Consider the following 22,202-nt stretch of genomic DNA (forward strand, 5'->3'; position numbering starts at 1 on the left):
TCGAAGTCAGAAATCTGCCTGCCTCTGCCTCCCAAGTGCTAGGACTAAAGGTGTGCGCCACTATGCCCGGCTCCAAACATATCTTTTGGTCAAGATTTTACACTGTAGCCCAGACTTACCCAGAACTCACTGTATGGCCTAACCTAGCCCCAATCTCCGGCCTTCTCCTTTCAAGAGTTGAGATTACAAGCATGAGTCACTATGCCTGCCTGTGTATCTTCTCATGTGCCACAACACAGGGCAGAATTTTCTCTTTGTGAAGTTGTGCCAGTATACTGTAATGGAAGAGTGGTAGTGAAAGCACATAAAAGGTCTTACTAAAGTGGCCCATGTCTTCCATCCATTCCCCCATATACTTCCTATGCACTTCCCCAGAAATTACCACCCTTGAACCCAAAACTCTTCTTTTTGTTAAAATGGTCTATAAGTCCCCAAGTCCAATCACATGCATAAAACACTCTTTCAAAGCTTAGACGGACAGTAGGTCCAGCTTGGGTTGGCTTGTTTGCAACCTGCAGATGGCCCGGAGCCTGACACAAGCAAGGCAAGCTCTCTACCACTGAAGCATATCTAGGTCAATGGACAATAGGTGCTGTTTATTTGGCTTTTAAGCAGCCTTGCTCTGCAGCCCAGGATGCCCTTGAATTTGAGATCTTCCTCCCGAGGCCTTCAGAAGATACGGTTTTAATCTAAAGGTATGAATTTCTGTTACTTCAGACTACATTGTAGCCAATCCTTAAGAAACAGCCTCTCATTCAGCTTTGCTATTCTATCAAAGAATTTCCACAAAGACAACAAAACAAAACACAGCTCTTTTCTCCTGCCATATCTATAAAGTGACATTGTTTGTTTGGTTGTTTTGTTTTGTTTTTTGACATACTTCAACCAAAAGAATAGAGTCTGTTGGGCCTGGTGGTGCAGGTCTATCATACCAGCACTTGAGGGCCTGAAACAGGAAGATTGACTTTAAATTCAGGCCAATTTGGACTACAAACTAGGATCCTGTCTTTTAAAATAAATAAATATAAATAAATAGCAACAACAACCAAAAATCAGTGTGATAGATTGAATGCAGAAGATGATATGAAAATCAAGATGTTTTCTGTTCTCAAACCACATAAACAGGAAAGCACAGCTGTTTTGGAAAAGTATATTATAGAAGTATAGAAGACTATATCATTTATTTGTTTGTTAATCTCTTTATTTGTGTATTGGTTTGTTTTCTTTTTTTAAAGATGTATTTATTATTATATCTAAGTACCCTGTAGCTGACTTCAGATATACCAGATCTCATTACAGATGGTTGTGAGCCACCATGTGGTTGCTGGGATTTGAACTCAGGACCTTCGGAAGAGCAGTTGATGCTCTTAACCACTAAGCTACCTCCCCAGCCCATTGTTTTGTTTTCTTTTGTTTTCTATGTCACTCTGACTGGTCTAAAATTTTCTTTTCTTTCTTTCTTTCTTTCTTTCTTTCTTTCTTTCTTTCTTTCTTTCTTTCTTTTTTTAAAAGATTTATTTATTTATTATATGTAAGTACACTGTAGCTGTCCTCAGATACTCCAGAAGAGGGCATCAGATTTCGTTACAGATGGTTGTGAGCCACCATGTGGTTGCCGGGATTTGAACTCAGGACCTTCAGAAGAGCAGTCGGTGCTCTTAACCACTGAGCCATCTCGCCAGCCCCCTAAAATTTTTTTATGTGAGTCAGGCTATGTGGGGCTGAAAGAGACTAGACAGCGAGAAAAGAACAAGGCCAAGACAATTTTTTTCTCTGATCAAAGCCCGCGAGTTTACTAAGAGACTGTATATAAAGAGGGGAGCCCTAGCCGGGTGTGGTGGCGCACGCCTTTCGTCCCAGCACTTGGGAGGCAGAGGCAGGCGGATTTCTGAGTTCAAGGCCAGCAGGGTCTACAAAGTGAGTTCCAGAACAGCCAGGGCTATACAGAGAAACCCTTTGGGGGGGGGGGAAGAGGGGAGCCCTTCTCTCCCTCCCCCCCACTCCCCAATCCATTCTTGGTGCCTGGAGCTTGAAGGATAGGATGTGTCTTTGGAATGTCTCAAGGGTCTATCAGCAGGTAGTAGAGTCTCTGAGAAGAGCAGCGGTAGTTGACATAACAATAAAGCCATCTAAATCAGAAGGCTACACCCCAGGTAATTTCTTTTTCATTGGCGGCAAAGTCTGAATCAGCCTGCTACAAGGCTGGCCTCAAACTCAGAAATCTACCTATCTCTGCTTCCCAAGTGCTAGGATTAAAGATATACATCACCATATCATGCCTAGCTGTATCCTTATTAATATATACTTGGTTCATGATTTTTTGAGACAGGGTTTCACTATGGAGCCCTGGCTAGACTAAACACACTATGTAGACCAGGCTGGCCTGAAACTCACAGAGATTCACCTGCCTCTGCCTCTGATGTGCTAGAATTAAAGGCATGTATCACCATCATGTTGAACTAATGTTATTTTTAAATAAATTAATATATATTCATTTTTTCTTAACTTTCTTAATTTTTTTTTTTGCATTTTTATCTGTTTACATGTGTGGGAACATGCATGCTATGGTGCACATAAGGAGAGCAGAGGTTAACTTGAGGGACCTGTGTTTCTCCCATGTGTGGTATGCTGTGGTGCACACAGGGAGAACAGAGGTTAACTTGAGGAAGCTGTGTTTCTCCTTCTACCATATGGGTTGTGCTCCTGAGACTAAACATAGGTCACTAGGCTTGGTGGCAAGGGCCTTTGGTTGATGGGCCCTCTCACCACTGGCTTTAATTTCTAATAAACTTGATTTTATTAACACTTAGGCTCCTGCCACCACTTCAAAATCCATACCCTCCTCTCTTTGACTGATGACTCATTCTTAAACCGTGAGCCAAAATAAACCCTTCCTGAGTTGGGTGTGATGGCACATGCCTATAATCCCATCACTCAGGAGGCAGAGGGAAGATTAACCAGGCATGCTAAGTTTTAGCTACATAGAAAATTTGAGGTCAACCTGAGCTTCAATAGACCAAACTTAAAAAAAAAAAAAAAAAGACAGCAAAAGTCCCTCCTTGCTTAACTGCTTGTGTCTGGTACCTTGCCACAGGAGTGAGAAAGGCATCACCCTGTGTCCAGTGTGTTATGTGTTCTCTGTACTTGACACTATACCAGTGGGGGAAGAGAGTGGGCAGGGGAAACCAGTTCATATCAGTATAAATAGCTGTTGTAAGTGTTCTCCCCGCACCTCTGAGATAGTCTCTCTAGGTAGTCCAGATTGGCCTTGAACTCATAATCCTCATGTCTCAGACTCCTCATACACAGCCTTCCAAGACATGTGCCGCCTGCATTCTCTTCATTTATATGAATACAATGTAATAATCTCTTTTAGTTTTCTAGATTTTTCTTTTTAATATGGGTACACTGCAGCTGTCTTCAGAAACACCAGAAGAGGGCATGGGATCCCATTAAAGATGGTTGTGAGCCACAATGTGGGGGCTGGGAACTGAACTCAGGACCTCTGGAAGAGCAGTCAGTGCTCTTAACCACTGAGCCATCTCTCCAGCCCTATAATAATATCTTAAGCCATTCCTCTACTGATGAACATTTGTGTTGTTTCTAATTCAACCAATGATGCAACAGACATCCTTGGGAAAGTTCAAGCGGATATGTGACGTGACCATGTCTGTTTGTTCAAGGGTCACTCTGAACACTTGCAGTGCTGAAATTTGAACAAGACAGTGATCGGTGTCACTTTCCTAAGTATGGACACAGTGCAATTGCAGGATGTTGCCATCCCAGGGAACAAGAAGGAAACAGGCAAAAGGTGCCAGGGCCTCTCTAAGTATTTTCTTGTTGGTGATAGGATCAATCTGTAGTTATCACAAAATTAAAAGGTGGATTTTTTTTTTTAAAGTAACACCCAGGGGCTGGTGAGATGGCTTATCAAGTAAAAGTGGTTATTATGCAACCCGGGTTCATTGTGCAGAATGAACTCCCTGAGAGAACCAACCCCGAGAGTTGTCCTCTGACCTCCACACATGCACTGTGGCATTTCACGCACATACAAACACACGCTGTATATGCATACTAATAATAAATTAATAAAATCTGGAACACTAACATCCCAGCCACGTGTGACAGTGTACACCTGTAATCCAAGCACTCAGGAGGCACAAACAGAAATCTCTGTTGTCACAAGTTCCAGACCCAGGCTGATTTATACAGTAAGTTCTAGACTAGCCTGGTTATATAGCAACTTCCAGATTAGCCTATGTTCCGTTCCATAGTGAGACATTGTTTCAAGAAAAGAAAGGAAGGAAGGAAGGAAGGAAGGAAGGGAAGAAAGAAAGAAGGAAGGAAGGTGAAAGAAAAGAAAGTCAGAATAAACAAAACATCCATCATTATCAAAATAACAGGAAATAGCAACTGCTGTTACCAAGTAAAGCTAGCTGTCCTGTCCTGAACTCCTAGTGGGCTGTTAGCTTCTCGGCTGCTATGGAAACGAAGTGTAAATTCTTCCAAATCTACATGCAAACCTGGCTGTTGGGTCGCATGCCTGCCATCCCAGCAGTCAGGAGTCGGAGGCAGAAAGATCTCAGTTCTAGACCAGCCTGGGACCTGACTGAAAACCAGTATTCGCTAAACATTTAAATGCTAAAGCCAGAATGAGCATATGGCCTAGCCATCTCATTTCTGGATCTATAGCTGACAGAACTGAACACAGGGTCCCTGGCAGATCCTGTTCACACCATGTTCCCAGCAGTGCTGCCCACAATAGCCAGAAGGCAGAACATAATCCAAATGTCCATCAAGTGGATAAGTGAATAAACAAATGGGCCACAGTCACACAATGGGATATTCAGTGTCAGAAAGAAAAAAATTGACAAATGCTCTAACATATGACCTTTGAAGACATTTTCCTAAGTGAAATAAGCCAGTCACAAAAAGGCAAATACTATATGATTCCATTAATGGTAAAGTAAACGCCTGGAAACAGAAAGTAGGACAGGGGTTGCTGTGGGGGGAGAGGAGGATCAGGCTGCTCAGTGTGCGTAGGGTTTCTGCTTGGCAAGGTGAGCAAGTTCTGGAGAGCCGTTGTGCAACAATGAGTAGTGCTAACAGTAATGAACTGTGCACTTAGAAGTAGCTCAGGTCAGGGCTAGGGAGATGGCTCAGCACAGGAGACTGCACACTGGGCAAGCCCGAGGACCTGAGTTTGAATGCCCAGAACCTGTGTTAAAAACTGTGTGTGCAGCCAGGCATGGTAGCACACGCCTTTAATCCCAGCACTTGGGAGGCAGAGGCAGGTGGATTTCGAGTTCGAGGCCAGCCTGGTCTACAGAGGGAGTTCCAGGTCAGCCAGGGCTACACAGAGAAACCCTGTCTCAAAAAACAAAACAAAACAAAAACAAAAAAGCTGTGTGTGCTGTTTATGCCTGTAACCCCAGCACTGGGGGCACACAGACAAACACACACACACACACACACACACACACACACACACACACACACACTCCTGAGATGGTTGAGGGAGGAAGGGCACTTGCCTCTAAGCCTGAGACCCACAGGATAAAAGGAGAGAACCGATTCCTGCAAGTTGTCCTCTACCTACACCACACATACAAACACACAGGTACAATTAATTAATTTACTCATAGTTTCCGCAAGCCAGGAGTGGTGATGCATGTCTATAATCTTAGCACATAGGAGGACGGAGCTTTCAAACGGAGCTTTCAAGGTTGGCTAGAGCTACCTACCTATGGCCTTTGTGACTTCATTGAGATTCAGAGGGACAAATTAGACATAGAGAGGTTTTCTAGCAGGACACTCCTACTGTCCGGACAAGAAATGTTGGAGTTTACAACGATGCAGTGTCATGAGTCCGAAAGGGCTGTGACAAACTGAGGTCCTCGCCTAGATCTCTGCTCCTCTGTAGGCAAAGTATCCACCCACACCGTCACCACATTAGGCAGAGACCACAGAGGGCAAAAGAGAGAGTCGGATATCCGGGAACTGGAGTTACAGGGGGTTGTGAGCCATCATATGGGTGCTGGAAGCCGCACTCAGGTTCTCTGCAACAACAGTCTATCTACTGAGTCATTTCTCCAGGCTCTTAGGCTTAAAACAACAATACGATTGTTGTTTTAAACTCTCTTTTGAGGCAAAGTGTCACTCCGGTCCAGGCTGGCCTCAAAGTCAACAGTCTTCTCAGCCCTGCCTCCCACAAGCGGAGACTATAGGAGCGAGCCACTGTGCAGACTAGCTTTATGTCAACTTGACACTAACTAGAGCTATCTGAGAGGAGGAAACCTCAGCTGAGAAAATGACTTCCTAAGAACAGGCTGTAAGTAAGCCTGTAAGGCATTTTCTTAATTAGCAATTGGTCAGGGAAGGCCCAGCCCATTGTGGGTGGTGCCTCCCCTGGCCAGGTGGTCCTGAGTTTTTTTAAGAAAGCAGACTGAGCAAGTCAGTAAGCAGCATTCCTCTGTGGCCTCTGCAGCAGCTCCTGCCTTCAGGTTCCTGCCCTGCTTGAATTCCTGTCCTGATTTCCTTTGATTGATGGTCTGTCATATGGAAATGTAAGCCATATAAATCCTTTGCTCCCCGACTTGGTTTTGGTCATAGTGTTTCATCGAAGCAAAATAAACTAATTTAGGCAGCCACTGTGCCTAGATATTATTTTAAACTTCTGAATTGTTACTGTTCTTGTAAATGAAAGGAAATAAAACTGTAATTCATGTAATGTATGTTAAATAGCCCAAAGAGTTGTTTCTGAGCTTTGAAACCTGGGGCTGAGAACATAGCAGAACAGACCAGGACATGCAAGCCCATCGCCTCCCTAGCTCCCACCCCTCTGACCTAAGTTAAATGTTACAGGCTGCTGATGTTTAAATGGACCAATCATGTGAAACCGCGCCAATTCCTCCCCCAGCCCCACTCCTTTTCTATAAAAACCCCTAGCTTCCAAGCCTCGTGGTCGAATCCACTGTCTCCTGTTATGTGAGATACGTTTCGACCCGGAGCTCCGCCATTAAAAAACCTCTTGTTGTTACATCAAGGTGTTGTGTTCTATTCGTGATTCTTGGGTGCACGCCGAATCGGGAGCTGAGTGGGGGTTTCCCCACTGAGTTCTTTCATAAATCCTTACTTTATGATGTTGTCTATGAGCCTTTTAATGCTCTGACCATCATGTGGCTGATAGCAGGCTTGTGACGAAATGATCTTAAACCCAGAATACACTGCAAAAGCAAGCTGGAGTGTGCTAAGGAGGTTCAAGCTTAATAGACTGCAAGTTGTCCTTTGACACCACACCTCTCCCTGACCCCAAATGAATGCAATAAAAAAATTAAAAAGCAGCCAGGTTTCAGTAGAATATAGGAAAAAAAAAATAAAGTGGAGCATTGAACATTTCCATGGTAACAGTCCAGGTCATCTTGGCCTGGCTGGGACATCATCTCAGGATCTATTTTGCCTCATTGAAATCAGAAATTCTTCGTTGTGGTGGCACATGCCTTTCATCCCAGCACTTGGGAGGTAGAGGCAAGGTAGAACTCTGTGAGTTTAAGACCAGCCTGGTCTACACAGTGAGTTCCAGGATAGCCAACGCTTCACAGAGAAACCCCTGACCCCCGCATCTTGAGCTACAGTTTCAAGCTTTCACCTAAGGAGATGGCTAGCAATATTACCAACATGACAAAATGTATTGGGTAAACTCAAGTGGATTATTTGAGATTCTCAACTCTCCATCGGTCAAGAATCTGACAGGGAAGCAATCTTCTTGAAACACAGCAAAGTTGTGGGTTGCTCTGTGCATCAGCTGTGTTCAGTGTTAATATGTTAATATGGCATTCAGTATGTTAAGGAAGGAAATGCCTGGCAGGAAAGGGTGACAGAATAAAGCTGGAAAGGCTTTAGATACTAATCTGACTGCAGGTGCAAAGCAAAGGAGGTTGGTCCTTTCACCTGCCAGGTTCTTGCCCACCCTACTCCAAGATCAGAACAGGCAGATATTCAGGTTGCAAACTGGAGGTACTTTATTGTTAATTCCTGAGTAGCCCAAGAACCTGTACAGCTCTGAGAAGTATTAGTTCAACGCTCCCAAAAACATCAGAAGCCATCAAAAGCCATCCTTGGCAGAGCAGGTCTGCAGGTCTGAGAAGGGTTACAGTTTTCCAAGCTTCTGGAAGAGACCTCTGAAGTGAAGTGATGAGTGGTCTACATCTGCCAGCTGGAAAGTGGATCAGGAAGGGATTCCTGTCATCGACCAAGCTATAGAGCCTTGGAGGCTGGGGAAGGAAAAGATCCCCTCTGGGAATCCTGTGGCCAATGACCATTCCTCCACTGAATTCTCAGGCGCTGTGTGTGTCCTCCACCACCGAAGCTCAGATTTACAGGATGCCATCTGGGGCAAGATTAGCTTAATGTGGACATTCAAATAGGGTGAAGAACTGGACCAATCAGCAAAGAGCAGTCAAGCCTGGCAGAGGCTGAGAAGAATTTTGAGCCCAGCAAAATATCTATAGATTTATAATCATGTCCTCAGGTTTGTCTCTTTAAAAACTTCATTTATTAAAATGTTTCAGCAATTCCCTAGAAGCTCCCTGCCACTCCCCTGCATCATTCTTTGTTAGTGTGTCAGCGCGGGTGCTTTCCGTGTTTGAAGCTGCCAGGGGGTGGAAAGCTCTATATCGAGGAAGGAAACTGCAGTTCCTCATTTGATTTGGACCAGCTTTCATGGGACAGGACATATCGTTCTCCAGCACACATTCCTCCTCCTGTTGATGCGATGCGGAGAGTCCCACTGAATGCCAGCATGTATCAGGAAACACCGCCGGAAGGGACAAAAGTGGCTTCAGTCCTAGGAGTGGACAACCAGCCATGACCTTCAGGACACTAAGGAGGAGCTGACTCAGATAAAATTAAAAAGCAGATTCTCTGTTGAACACGCTGGAAAAATTGACAAAGAGCACAGCACACAGTAGAGATAAGGATAAGCCACAAGAAGAGCTCTCACGCAGCAATTTCCTCCAAGGTAAAGCTGTCCGTCTTGGAGCGAAGCTCAGGGAGACACAGATTGCTCTCAAGAGAGATGAAACCTTCCACCCTGTGGGGAAGCCCATTAAGCTCACTGAACAACTCAAAATAGCTTCAGGAAGTTCCTGAAATGGATTGGATTCACTAGACCTCCCTCCCCAAGCATCCAGGAAACTGTAAGGACTGCTCAGAGACTCTCCCAGACTAGTGGGACTGCCTGGAAGAGGCTCAGACCAATGGGGGCACCTAAAAGGACACTGTCCAACCCAGTGAGCTGTCAATCATGCTGGGGTGAGCTCTGGGGATACAGCTGCCTTAGAATCATTCCTGCTCCTGCAAGGAACCCCTCACCCATATACATTTCTGCCAGTAACGACGGTAATACTCAACGGTTCCCCACATTGCACTAAAATGGCATTCTTGGTTTTGTTTCTTTGTCAGTTCCTATATGGGGAGAGTTGACATTTCTTCAGTCTCCCAGGAATAGTGTCACACATTGATAGGTTATTTCTCCGCAAGTAGTAAAATGAGCTAATTCAAGATAGATTAGATTATACTTATTGGAATTATATTTATCAGGTTTATTGGGTAGCTGCTCTCAGGTGGGTAAGTTTACTGGCCCCAAGCCTGAAGTCAGGGAAGTCACCATGGGGAGAGAGAAATGAGAAGAGGGAGAGAAAGTGCTTAGACACAGAGAGAGAAGAGAGAGAAGGAGGAGAAAGGAGGAGAGAGAGGAAGAGACCAAAACATTTAGTTTACATAGGGAAGAGCCTCTGGGGGAAGGGCAGCCCAGCCCCTGGGCTGGACAGTTCAGGGTTGGGGGCAGGGTATGCCAGATAGCACCTGAGGGATGCTGGGAGAACCTGGAGGCCAGGTCTGCTTTGATGTGTAAAATATGCATGTCAGCCCCTTGTCTTGGGTTTCCAAAACCAAACACAGGAGAGCAAAGCAGCGCCTCTGTGAGGAAAGATCAGACTAGCGTGCAGGCAGAGCCTGAAGCAGGCACAGATGACCTTCCTGAGGAAGAAGACCAACGGCATGATGGTAATGAAAAAGGGTGACCAGCTGTGTTGATCAGAGATGACCAAAAAGAGATGGAAGATGCCCTCTTCTGGGCATTGGGCATGTACAAGCTATATATACATGCAGACAGGCAAAACACTGTTGTGGTCTGACCCCATCCCCCCAAAATAGCTGTGACCATTTTGTTCCATGTCTGTCAGCTATTTCATATTATTGCTGTAACATGCCTGCCAGTCATTGACACAGAGAAGTGACTTGGCTCAAGGACATGCTGACCACATTTCCTGTTTTGTTCTGTATATTCTGAATGTTCTGTATGAGGTTTGATAATCTTATGAAATTCCGCAAAGCCTTATGTAGGACCCATCAAATCAAAGGTCAAGATGAACTGTTATATTGGGCTGGTGAAATGGCTCAATGGTTAAGAGCGCCAACTGTTCTTCCTAAGGTCCTGAGTTTAAATCCCAGCAACCACATGGTGGCTCACAACCATCTGTAATGAGATCTGACTCCCTCTTCTGGAGTGTCTGAAGACAGCTACAGTGTACTTACATATAATAAATAAATATTATTTAAAAAATGAACTGTTATATCTAAAATATCTTGAGTCAGAGCTGACCACTGGGCAGCCATTCCTGCACCTACATATGAGCTCACTATAGTTTTTGTGGCTGACACTGAAGAATGCTACTAATAAGCCAAACATTTATGATTATAATAGTCATGCTCTGTTATCTCAATGTTCTGAAATTCTCCTGTTCACAACTTATCTACCAACCCCCTTACCTTACTCAGGACCAATCAGCCTAAAGGTTGGCTGATAACACTTTGCCTAGAAAGCCAACTGCTCCCCTCCTTGACCTTTAAACTTTTGAAAGTGATTTTTCCTATAAAAAGTCTACTTTGAGAGCAGACTAATTGTTAAGAATTGACTGGTTGGGTGAAGGTGTTGGGTTTTGTTGACAAAAATACTAAAGCTGTTATTGTATAGCTGTTCAAAGAATTAAAGGAAAGTATGAAGACAGTAATTTAACATATAGGAACTCAATAAAACAAAACCAGAAATTTAAATGGAAAATCTAAAGCTCAAGAGCACAATTGAAAATGTAGGATTCAGAGCTGGAGAGATGGCTCAGTGGTTAAGAGCACTGACTGCTCTTCCAGAGGTCCTGAGTTCAATTCCCAGTAACCACATGGTGACTCACAACCATCTGTAATGGGATCTGATGCACTCTTCTAGTGTTTCTGAAGACAGCTGCAGTGTACTCATATAAATTAAATTAAATAAACAAATCTTTAAAAAAAAGAAAAGCAAGTTCTCTTAAGAAAGAAAAGAAAATGTAGGATTCATTATAAAGGATAAACCGAACATTTGCAATGGCAGAACAAAGTAATGAACTTGGGAGACACAGTAGAGCTTGGGAGACACAGTAGAGCTCTCAAGAGAGACAGGCATTAGCTGGGCGTGGTGGCGCATGCCTTTAATCCCAGCACTCGGGAGGCAGAGGCAGGTGGATTTCTGAGTTCGAGGCCAGCCTGGTCTACAAAGTGAGTTCCAGGACAGCCAGGGCTACACAGAGAAACCTGTCTCGAAAATCCAAAAAAAAAAAAAAAAAAGAGACAGAATATATATATATATTCCTAGTTGTCAACTTGACTATATCTAGAATGAACTACAATCCAGAATTGGGGGGGCTCATCTGTGATCCAGATCTTGAGGCTGGAAGACACAAGTTTCTGACCTGGATCTTGGCATGGAGATCTTGAGGCATAGTGGCCATGAAAAGTTAGGTCCAGGCGAGGTAGTATGTGACTTTAATCCCTTGAGACTGAGGTGACCCATCCAGCAGGTCCAGTTATTCAAGGGTCTCAAGGGGACCTTCTCCTAAGAACCAAATGGGGGGATAGAGAGAGACGAGGACCAAGTGCAAGAACGACACAGAAACATTCTGAGTGGCATCAATGTCCCACTGTATTAGCAAGGCTCAAGGTTTAAATGCACAAGCAAAAGGGGAAGTACTTCTCAGCAGGAGGAATGGGGCAGCGGAAATGCACCTCAGCAGGAGGGATGGGGCAGCGGAAATTTTTCTTTTGGCAACTACACAGGGAAGCAGGAACTTGGCGGTATCAGGGTACATCTTGAGGTCAGGACATCTAGCGCTGACTTAGGGCTGGAACAATCTGTGGTTGTTCTCAGAGCGGTGCGTTGGTGGCCCGCTTTTGACCCCCTTTTCTTCTTGGGGGGTGGGGGGAGAGGCCCAATTCAGAGATCAAGAGTTGTCTTAATAGCTCCCAACACTGAGGCAAGGGGATCTCTGAGTTGAAGGTCAGCCTGGGACAAAGGAATGGGTGCAAGAGAAAGATGAAGCCAAGCCAAAAGTTTCTGATCAAGGCTCAAAGATTCAGCACTGTATTTATATAGGGAGAGCTCACAGACCCATCCTTTGTTTCAGCTGGATTATGTTGTTTTGTTTCAGCTGGATTATGTTGCAAAGCAAGCTCAGCCGGCAGTCTGCTCCTGGAGGAAATTGGGAAGACTCCATGTGAGTACTCCAACTGTGGCAAACACTTAAGGTCTATTTAGCCTGCTCAAGGCTGGGGGAAGGGCACAAAGACCCAGAACCAGGTGTGGTGATACACAGCTTTAATCTGTGCTATACTTTCTGCTAGAGACCTACATAAGGACATTGGAAGAAGGAAAATTCACTCTTCTTTGCCTGCTTGCACTTACTAGCCAGCACATCTGTTGGAACCCACTTCTACAGAAGACCAGCTGAAACAACTAGCCTTGTGGGATTGAGCAACTACTAGATTCTTGGACTTCCCATTCACAGCTGACCATTGTTGGGTTAGTTGGACTACAGACTGTAAATCATCACAATAAATTCCCTCAATATAGAGAGACATTCCATAAATAAGTTCTGTGACTCCAGAGAACCCTGACTAACACACACACACTCCAACAGTTAAGAGCACTGACTGGCCTGGCCAGCTGTGGGACATGTAGCTTTAATCTCAGTACTTGGGAGGCAGAGACAGGTGGATCTCTGTGAATTCTAGGCCAGTGTGGTCTACATTGTGATGTAAGACCTGAAAAACCTTATGTCCCGGATGTCCCACTCACAGAGACACAGAGACAGAGATTGATGCAAAAAGCAAGAGGTTTATTAATCTACCATGCTAAGGTCATTCTGAAATCAGGATAGAAGCGACCCTGTGTAGCTAAAGCACACACCTTTTATACATTTTTTGGGGGGAGGGGGCAGTTTATCATTGGTTAACCTTTAGTGACATTAAGGGGCAGACTTAAGGACCGGAGACATTGTGTGGGCTTTTCTATACAATCAGAGGACTATCTCTTGGTGGATAAACTTAAGGACCAGAGACATTGTGTGGGCTTTTCTAAACAATCAGAGGACTATCTCTTGGTGGATAAACTTAAGGACCAGAGATATTGTGTGGGCTTTTCTATACAATCAGAGGACTATCTCTTGACACACCTTGCAGTGAGGCAAATTCTGAGAAAAGAACACATTTACTTAACTCTTTACAACCGTGGTCATTTTGAGCTACCACAAATCTTACAGACTCAGGTTTGATTTCCTGCACCATGTGGCTGCTCCTGGTTATGTGAGTCCTAAATTCCTGTCCTAGGAAATCCATTGCCCTCTTCTGGCTTCTGTGGGCACCAGGCACACACACGGCCCACAGGCATATATGCAGTTGAAAACTCATAGACGTAAAATAATAAAAATATTTAAATAAAGAAATACTTTTAAAAGTTGTATCACTTAACATTTAAGTGGGTTTTTTGTTTGTTTGTTTTGTTTTGTTTTTCTGAAAGAGGGTCCGTCTCCTCATGTCCAAGCTGACCTTTAGCTCTTCCTGCCACAATCTCTTTCCTCTTAGGATTACAAGAATGAACGATGATGGCCGGGCATTGGGGGTATAGCTCTGTGTTGTTGAATACATTCTTCTGATTGTGTAGCCATCCACATCATCCACCTCCAGAATGGTTTGTTTTTGTAAAACAGGACCTCCCTATATAGCTTTGGCTGTCCTGGAACTCACTATGGAGACCACTCTGGCCTTGAATTTATAGAGACCCACCTGCCTCTGCCACCAGGGTGCTGGGATTAGAGTGGACCACTATGTCTGGATCATCTTCAGAATTTTTTCACCTCCTCTGGCTGTGATTATATGTTGTGTCCGGCCAGCAGATCACAACATGGGTTCTAGCCTGGAAAGGCATTTTGGAAACCTGGAAGAGAAGAGGGGCTAGGTGGCGAGATAACGAAATGTAGCTAAGACAGTCATTCTGATCAAAGCTCCATTTTTACTGTTGCAACACTCAGTTATGAAGGAAGGGGGAGGGGACCTGATTCCCGCCAAATAATCTCAGAGTCCAGTAGCAGGGTGAACACGTGATGGCTTCGGAACAGCAAGGCGGCAGGTTCTAGCAGTGGGCGTAGCAGAACGAATGAGCAGGAAGCTCCACCCCTGAGCAAGCAGGTTTCAGGCTGGGGGAGGGGAGACTACAATTATACACCCCTCAAATGCTATGCCAGTGCCCTCTGTAGCCCAGACCCTGGCAACCATTCTTTATTATTTGTATTACTTTATTTTGTGAATAGATGTTCTGGCTGCATGTCTGTACACTACATGTAGGCCACAAGAAGATGCTGGAATCCTGAAACTGGAGTTACAGACAGTTGAAAGCCACCACGTGAGTGCTGGGACTTAAAACCTTGTCTTCTGGAAGAGCAGCCAGTGCTTTTATCTACCAAGCCACCTCTCCAGCCCCACTGGCAACCATTCTTTCTGTCTATGAATTTAGCTACTATAGGAGGTTCATATAATTGAGATCCTAGTACATTTGCCCTTGTTTTACTTGTGTTAAAACACATAGACATGGGGCTGGAGAAAAGTCAAGAGCACTTGACTGCTCTTCCAGAGGTCTTGAGTTCGATTCCCAGCAGCCACATGATGGCTCACAACCATCTGCAGTGGGATCTGATGCCCTCTTCTGGTGTGTCTGATGACAGCTACAGTGTACTCACATACATAAAATAAATAAACACATACGCTTTTAACAAGAATGCTAAGAGCATACAGTTGGGAAGTAATAGTCTTTCAATAAATGGTTCTGGGATAGCTTATCCACAAATTAAAAGATAGAGTTGAATTCTTTCCTCAAGCCATATATCAAGATTAACTTAAAATGGGTCAAAGATAAGAATATTAAGTTAAGTAATAGTTAAGGATACATGTTTTTCTTTTAATTTTTTATTTGTTTATTTATGTGTATGTGGTTCTCCCCCATCGGCAGATGTGGTCCACACTGGCAAAGGGAGCAGAGATGACAAATGGGGGTTCAGAAGCCCTGTGAGTACTCACACTGGCACCAGCTGTGGGGAGTCAGATCAACTTTACTTTGGGTGATTCAAAGATATAAAGTTTGGGGGGGGGGCTGGGCTAAGGGTTTAGGGTGCTGAAATGCCTCACTAGCATGGGGAAGTATTTCAGAAATCTCGTGTACTAACTGAATGCATTCTTAGCAGGAGAAAGGAAATTGATCCTGAAATCTAACTAAGACTATGTGACATTCCTCAAGTAGAGGCCTGGGATGGGGGTGGGGGCGAGGTGGGGCGGTTAGAATCCCCAGAAATGGTCAGAGAGAAGCCCTGCCAATGGAGTCCTTATTGCACTGAGAATGGTGTATACCTTTTTGTAAGTTTATGTGTACCTATAAGATTTGTGGTAGCTCAAAATGACCACGGTTGTAAAGAGTTAAGTAAATGTGTTCTTTTCCCAGAATTTGCCTCACTGCAAGGTGTGCCAAGAGATAGTCCTCTGATTGATTTTATAGAAAAGCCCACACAATGTCTCCGGTCCTTAAGTCTGCCCCCTTAATGTTGCTAAGGTTAACCAATGATAAACTGCCCCCCCCCCAAATGTATAAAAGGTGTGTGCTTTAGCTACTTGGGGTCACTTCTATCCTGATTTCAGAACGACCCCAGCATGCTGGATTAATAAACCTCTTGCTTTTTGCATCGATCTCCGTCTCTGTGTCTCTGTGAGTGGGACATCCCGGATGTAAGACTTTTCGGGTCTTACATACTGCATGTGTGCAAGTGCTCTCAGAAGCCAGAGAGAATCAGATGCCCTTAAACTGACGTTTTACACAGTTGTTAATAGCCCCATGTTGGTGCTGGGAACCAACTGAACCTGGTCCTTCCTCTGCAAGAACAGCACACATTCTTAACCACTAAGCTATCTCTTCAGCCCCTGATACAAGTTTTCTTAAAGGTTTTATTTTTAATTGTATGTATGTGTGTGTATGTTTATGTGGGGTATTCACATCTGATTATTCAGATGTGAGTGTAGGCACCCATGGAGGCCAAAAGAGGGTGTCAGATGCCTTGGAACTAAAGTTACAAGTAGTCATGACACACCAAGCAGCTATCTTATCACTGACTTATTTCCCAGCCCCGAATGATACATTATTAGAAAAAATTACAATCTCTCATAATATTGAATTTTACAGAGGATTCTTAGATACAATACTAAAATCACAACCAATAGAAGAAAAATGCATACCTAATTTCAAAAATGTTAAAAACATGTTTTGCTTCAAAGGACACACTACATTGAAACTGGGCACTATGGCACATATATTCTATAATCTCAGCACTCTGGAAGTAGAGGCAGAAGGACCACAAATCCAAATCATCTTAACCACACAGCTACTTCAAGGCTGTCCTGGGCTATAGAAATAACACAGTGGAGATGTTTCGGGACTCCTAGATTTCAGAGCTGAATAAAGAAACAAAAAGTCAGGAAAGAGGCCAGAATCTGACCTCAATAGATGAGATGCCATCATCTATTACACACAGTGAGAAACACCAACCTTAGTGAAGGGGATAGAAGATGTCCAAAGAGGAATGAACTGGTCAAGACTCTTAGAGGAATGGGCAGGGACTTTGGTATGAGGTTGTTGATACATTAGTGGGGGGAGGGGGTGCAGACTGCAATGACCTCTTCCTCCTTGGGTTGTAGGTCATGATGGGGCAGTGCTGTCTTTAGAAACTGCTTGCCCCAGGGGGTAGGGGTAGGATGTGGTTGACTGATAGCAGTTGGGCAATGATAGCAAGACAGCCTCATGGGACTTCTGATTTTCAGCAACAGGGGCATTTTACCACTGAGGGCTGCCATAACAAAATACCTCACATGAGTGACTTAAAACAACAGAGATCTATTGCCTCTTGCTCAATACCCTTGTACTGTTTTGTATATGCTCAGCCCAGGGAATGACACTAATAGAAGGTGTGGTCTTGTTAGAGTAGGTGTGTAACTGTGAGTATAGGCTTTAAGACCCTCATCCTAGCTGTCTGGAAGCCAGTATTCTGCTAGCAGACTTCAGATGAAGATATAGAACTCTCAGGTCCTCCTGAACCATGCCTGCTTAGATGGTACCATGCTCCCACTTTGATGGTAATGATAATGAACTGAACCTCTGAACTTGTAAGCCAACCCCAATTAAATGTTGTCCTTTATAAGAGTTGCCTTGGTTATGGTGTCTGTTCACAGCAGAAAAACCCTAACTAAGACAACCCTCTCCCCTTCTTTTGTGCAGTACTTTGAAGGCAGACACGAGACCAGAAACCTACACACAGTAGGTCTCTAGCTCTATCTAGCACAGAGCTCTTTCACCAACCCTTTGTTTTTGTTGATTGGGTTACTTTTGGTTTTTGTAGATTATTTTTGAGTATGTGTTTTGTGACTGAATGCCATATGTACAGGTGCTCATGGAGGCCAAAGAGGGCATCAGATGCCCTAAAGCTAGAGATATAGGCATTTGGGAGACACCTGACATGGTTGCTGAGAATTATATTGTTCCTTTGGAAGTACTCTTAATAGCTCAGTCATCACCCCAGCCCCATGCTTTTCATTTGTTAATTTTATTGTTACTATGTGTATGCTTGGTATGTGTGTGTGTGTTTTGTGTGTATGTGTCTCCAATTTCCTCCTAGATTAGAATCTTTCATTTTGAAGGGAAGCACATGAAGAAATGGGATGTTAAAAGAGAGGTAAAACAGTCCATCCTGCAGGGGAGCTCCTTAAGCACAGGAAGTAAACAACTCAAATAGTTTCAGGAAGTCCCTGAAACTGACCAAATTCACTAGGCCTCTTCCTTCCCAAGCCTATCTAAGCAGTAAAAACTTCTGAGGGACTTTCTCAAACAAGACAAGCTACCAGGAAGAGGCTCTGATCAGCTAAGCTGTCTGGAAGGAATAGTCAGTATGTTGAGCTGCCTGCAAGCTGTGCCGTGTATTCCAGATTTCCAGCTTTTGAGACCCATCACTCACAGTAGAGATGGACTTTTGGTAATAGTTTGTGTTTCTGTAAATAACCCCTAATAAAATCATTGCTTTACCAGTTGGACTTTGATGGTATCCTTATATTAGTCTATCTCTATTTCCCTGCCAGGGGTAAGTAGACATTTGTTTGTATCTCCCCAGGAAGAGCATCATGACAGTATAGGCACTTATGTGCTCTGGAAATCAGGAGACAACTCTTAGGAGTTAGTTCTTTCCTTCAACCATGGTGTCTTAAGAGTTTCAGTTGCTACAATGAAACACTATGACCAAAAGCAAGTTGAGAAAAAAAGAAAGAGTTTATTTGGCTTACAGTTTCATATTGCTGCTCATCATTGAAGAAGCCAGGACAGGAACTCAAATAGAGCTGGAACCTGGAGGCAGGAGCTGATACAGAAGTCATGGAGGGCTACTGCTTACTGGCTTACTCAGCTAAGCCATAACTTGTTCAGCCTGCTTTCTTACGGAACCCAGAACCAGCCCAGGGGTGACCCTACCTACAATGGCCTAGGTCCTCCCATATCAATCACTAATTAAGAAAATGCCCTACAGGCTTTGAAGAGAGCCCTGGCACCAAGACAAAAGGCATCCCTGGAGTTTAGCACTCCCTTCCACTTCAGACAGCCAGCACTGCCCCCCTGGTGCAGATGTCTCCTGTCTTTGAAGAAGGCAGAAAAGTAATGCCCTTGAAATGATAAGGCCCCTTCTCTTAAACTATGGGAAAGAGACAACCAGGCATTCCCAGACAGTTGTGGCCAGCTTGTAAAAATGCACTGGTCACTGATAATGAAATGAGTCATTTCGTCCCAGGTCAAAAAGGTCCTTTTCCAGATGTGTGGTCCCTCCTTGCTGCTGTCTGAACAAATGTTATCAGTTTTGAAGGATACCGTTCCTTTACCCCACACCCAATCACATAACACCTAGGCTTGGGACCCCAGCTTATACATTTCCCATATATAGACCCTGAGCCCCTAATCTGGGGATCACATTCCAAACTGCAGAGCAGGGGGGATGTTGTGTCCCAAGTTCGAACTCCAATAAAAGACTCTTTAAAAAAAATAAAATAAAAGGGCAGTGTTTTAGTTTCCTTTACAATTTACTAACTACTTCCTGATGACGGCACATGGGGTAAGACTGCTCGGTAGTTCAGAAAGACCCCAGTAATGGTGTTTCCCTGACAGGGTGTGGTCTTCAGTAGTGAGTGGAATGACTTGTATGAATGACGTCACTGTCAAACCAGCAAGACCACATTTATGCACCCATTGTTCTCAGGATTGTTGGTAACTTGGGCAGACTTTCCGCAAATCACCTTGCCTCCTTGTGTCACAAGGCCCAACTTGCTCATGTTCACTTCAATCACAGTACCTTTGGTGATCACATCCAGGGTTGTATATAATGGAGATGATGGATTCTTTTTTACTCCCGAGTATAGGCAGGCTAAAGGTGGCTTTCAGCTCAGGGTGTATGACATGGGCTTTTTTGAATGTAGACCCATTGGCCTATTGAACCTTTCATAGTCAGGTGGTTTTCTTGTAAAACCATCACCAACCAAGCAGACTTTGGTAACCATTCTCTTACATGCCTTCATTTTTCTTTTTTCTGTTTGAATAACTTTCAATACTTCTGTTTCTCCTTGAGCACGAAGTTTGGGTAGAGGGACCTCCCATTTTCCTGTCTTTTCTTTTTGGTTTCTGCATAATCATGTTGGAAAGTACTTTTGCTCTTGCCTGCCCCTCTCTGTCCAGCCGATAGGCGGGGACTGCTCCTGTGGAGTCTTCTCACCATCCTGCTTGGTGTTTCTCTTTTCATGCATTTGCATTTGATAGTCTTTTTCACTTGTATTTTCTCAGCACGGTGCTGTTTATGGTAGAGCTTAACCTTCAGGCCAATTTTTTTTTTTTTTTTTTTTTTTTTGCCTTCTTTGAATGTTCATGGACCTCCTGACCTTGTTTCTTTCTCTTTTTCTCATGGTAGTCCAAATGATAACCATATTGTTCATTTTGTGGCATGATAACAGCCACAGAGCAGCTGTCCACGACCTCCCAGGTTCCAAAAAGCTCTTAATTTCTGGGTGTCACTGGTCCACGAGCCTGTTTCATTCAGGCCATAATGGGAAAGCCCAATAAAAGACTCTTATGTGCACCGGTGTCATGGTCTCTGGAAGTCTCCTGGGGTTCTCGAGAACAAGGCATAACAGCTTACCTATATCTTGATTCTATGGAGGCATTGTCTTAGTTAGGATTTTACTGCTGTGAACAGACACCATGACCAAGGCAACTTTAAAAAAACAACATTTAATTGGGGCTGGCATACAGGTTCAGAGGTTCAGTCCATTATCAAGGTGGGAACATGGCAGCATCCAGGCAGGCATGGTGCAGGAGGACATGAGAGTTCTATGTCTTTATCTGAAGGCTGCTAACAGAATACTGGCTTCCAGGCAGCTAGGATGAGGGTCTTATAGCCCACACCCACAGTGACACACCTACTCCAAGGCCACACCTCCAAATAGTGCCACTCCATAGGCCAAACATATTCAAACCACTACAGGCATTTTCTCAACTGAGGCTTCCTCCTCTTTGATGACACTGGCTTGTGTCAAGTAGATACTGGTTTTGATGATTAAGTTCAAGTCATCAGCCTTGTGTGGCAAGCAATTTTTACATACTGAGCCATCTCATTTGCCCTGCTGGTTTGGCTGGGTTTTCTGATTGTTTTTGATGTGCACTCTGGTGTACGTAGCCCAGGCTGTACTCCCATTTGTGTAATCAAGAATGACTACATTTTACCTCTGAGGTAATTTTATAAAGAACTTTTTTTTCCTAGAAGGTATAAATTGTCAGAGAAAAGAAATAAAGTGTGGATTTGGAGTTGTGCCCCATCCACCAAATGTATATATGTCTGTCTGTCTGTCTGTCTATATGTATGTATGCACATGCATATGTGTGTAAGTATGCATGAACACTTATAGAATTGATAAACCATGTAGTTGGGCCTGGCCAAAGTGTGTGTATGTGTGTTTGTGTGTATGTCCATGTGTGTCTATGTGTCTATGTGTTCGTGTCTGGTCCCAATACGCCATTACTGTTTGTACTCATGGGCCATTGGAAATCCTGTTTGACAACTCTGCTCCCTTCATTCTCATGGGCCAGTGGCCAGTGACCCAGGGAGAAGGGAGACCTACAAAAAGCTCCTAGTCTGGCACCTCATGCCTCAGGAAGGGAGCACGCCTGAGACAATCCCTGCCCAGTGCCACATGGGAGCACAGCACTCCTGAGACCATGCCTGATCTGACCCTAGATACCCAGAGGCTCCTGGCACCACAAGGAGTAACACGTAAGCAGCAGAGAGATGGCCGAGAAACAGAAGGATGTGGGCACAATGAGGAGAGGTGGAACTGGAAACTGGACGGTAATGAGGAACAGCCTGCTATGAGTAGCCAGTGATGCCAGCTAAGGCCATGGTGAGGTCCCAGCCCTTGATGTGTCTGAGCATGTGTGAGCATCTGGCCCTGCCACTGGTCAGCTGTGTGGTGGTATGGGTAAGGGAAAGATGCTAACCCCCTTCACCCCTCCCCACCTTTGGGAGGTGGGAGAGTTGGCCTCCAAGGTCATGAGATTGACAGCCCCTCACTTGCTGCAGTGCTTGGGAGAGTAACTTGCCTGGACAGCACAGAAGAGCTGGCCCTGATTGAGGGGCATGTTGGCTGTGATATTTCAAAACCTCCTTTAGTAAAGCTCCTTAAATCCTTCAACCTCCCTTCTAGTCTACCAGCCACCAGAG

At 44.3% G+C, this 22,202-nt stretch overlaps 1 long non-coding RNA gene and 1 pseudogene across 1 annotated transcript; one reads left to right on the forward strand and one right to left on the reverse strand.

The window, feature by feature from the left end:
* Nucleotides 1-562: 562 nt before the first annotated feature.
* On the forward strand, nucleotides 563-21,958 carry Gm39343. The gene is made up of 3 exons (XR_870784.2): nucleotides 563-695; nucleotides 12,522-12,587; nucleotides 21,720-21,958. It is a non-coding gene; the product is annotated as a predicted gene, 39343 (long non-coding RNA).
* On the reverse strand, nucleotides 19,657-20,431 carry Gm18996 (predicted gene, 18996; annotated as a pseudogene).
* Nucleotides 21,959-22,202: the final 244 nt, after the last annotated feature.

The sequence above is a fragment of the Mus musculus genome, chromosome 9, assembly GCF_000001635.26.
Source record: "Mus musculus strain C57BL/6J chromosome 9, GRCm38.p6 C57BL/6J".
In the NCBI taxonomy this organism is placed as follows: Eukaryota; Metazoa; Chordata; class Mammalia; order Rodentia; family Muridae; genus Mus; species Mus musculus.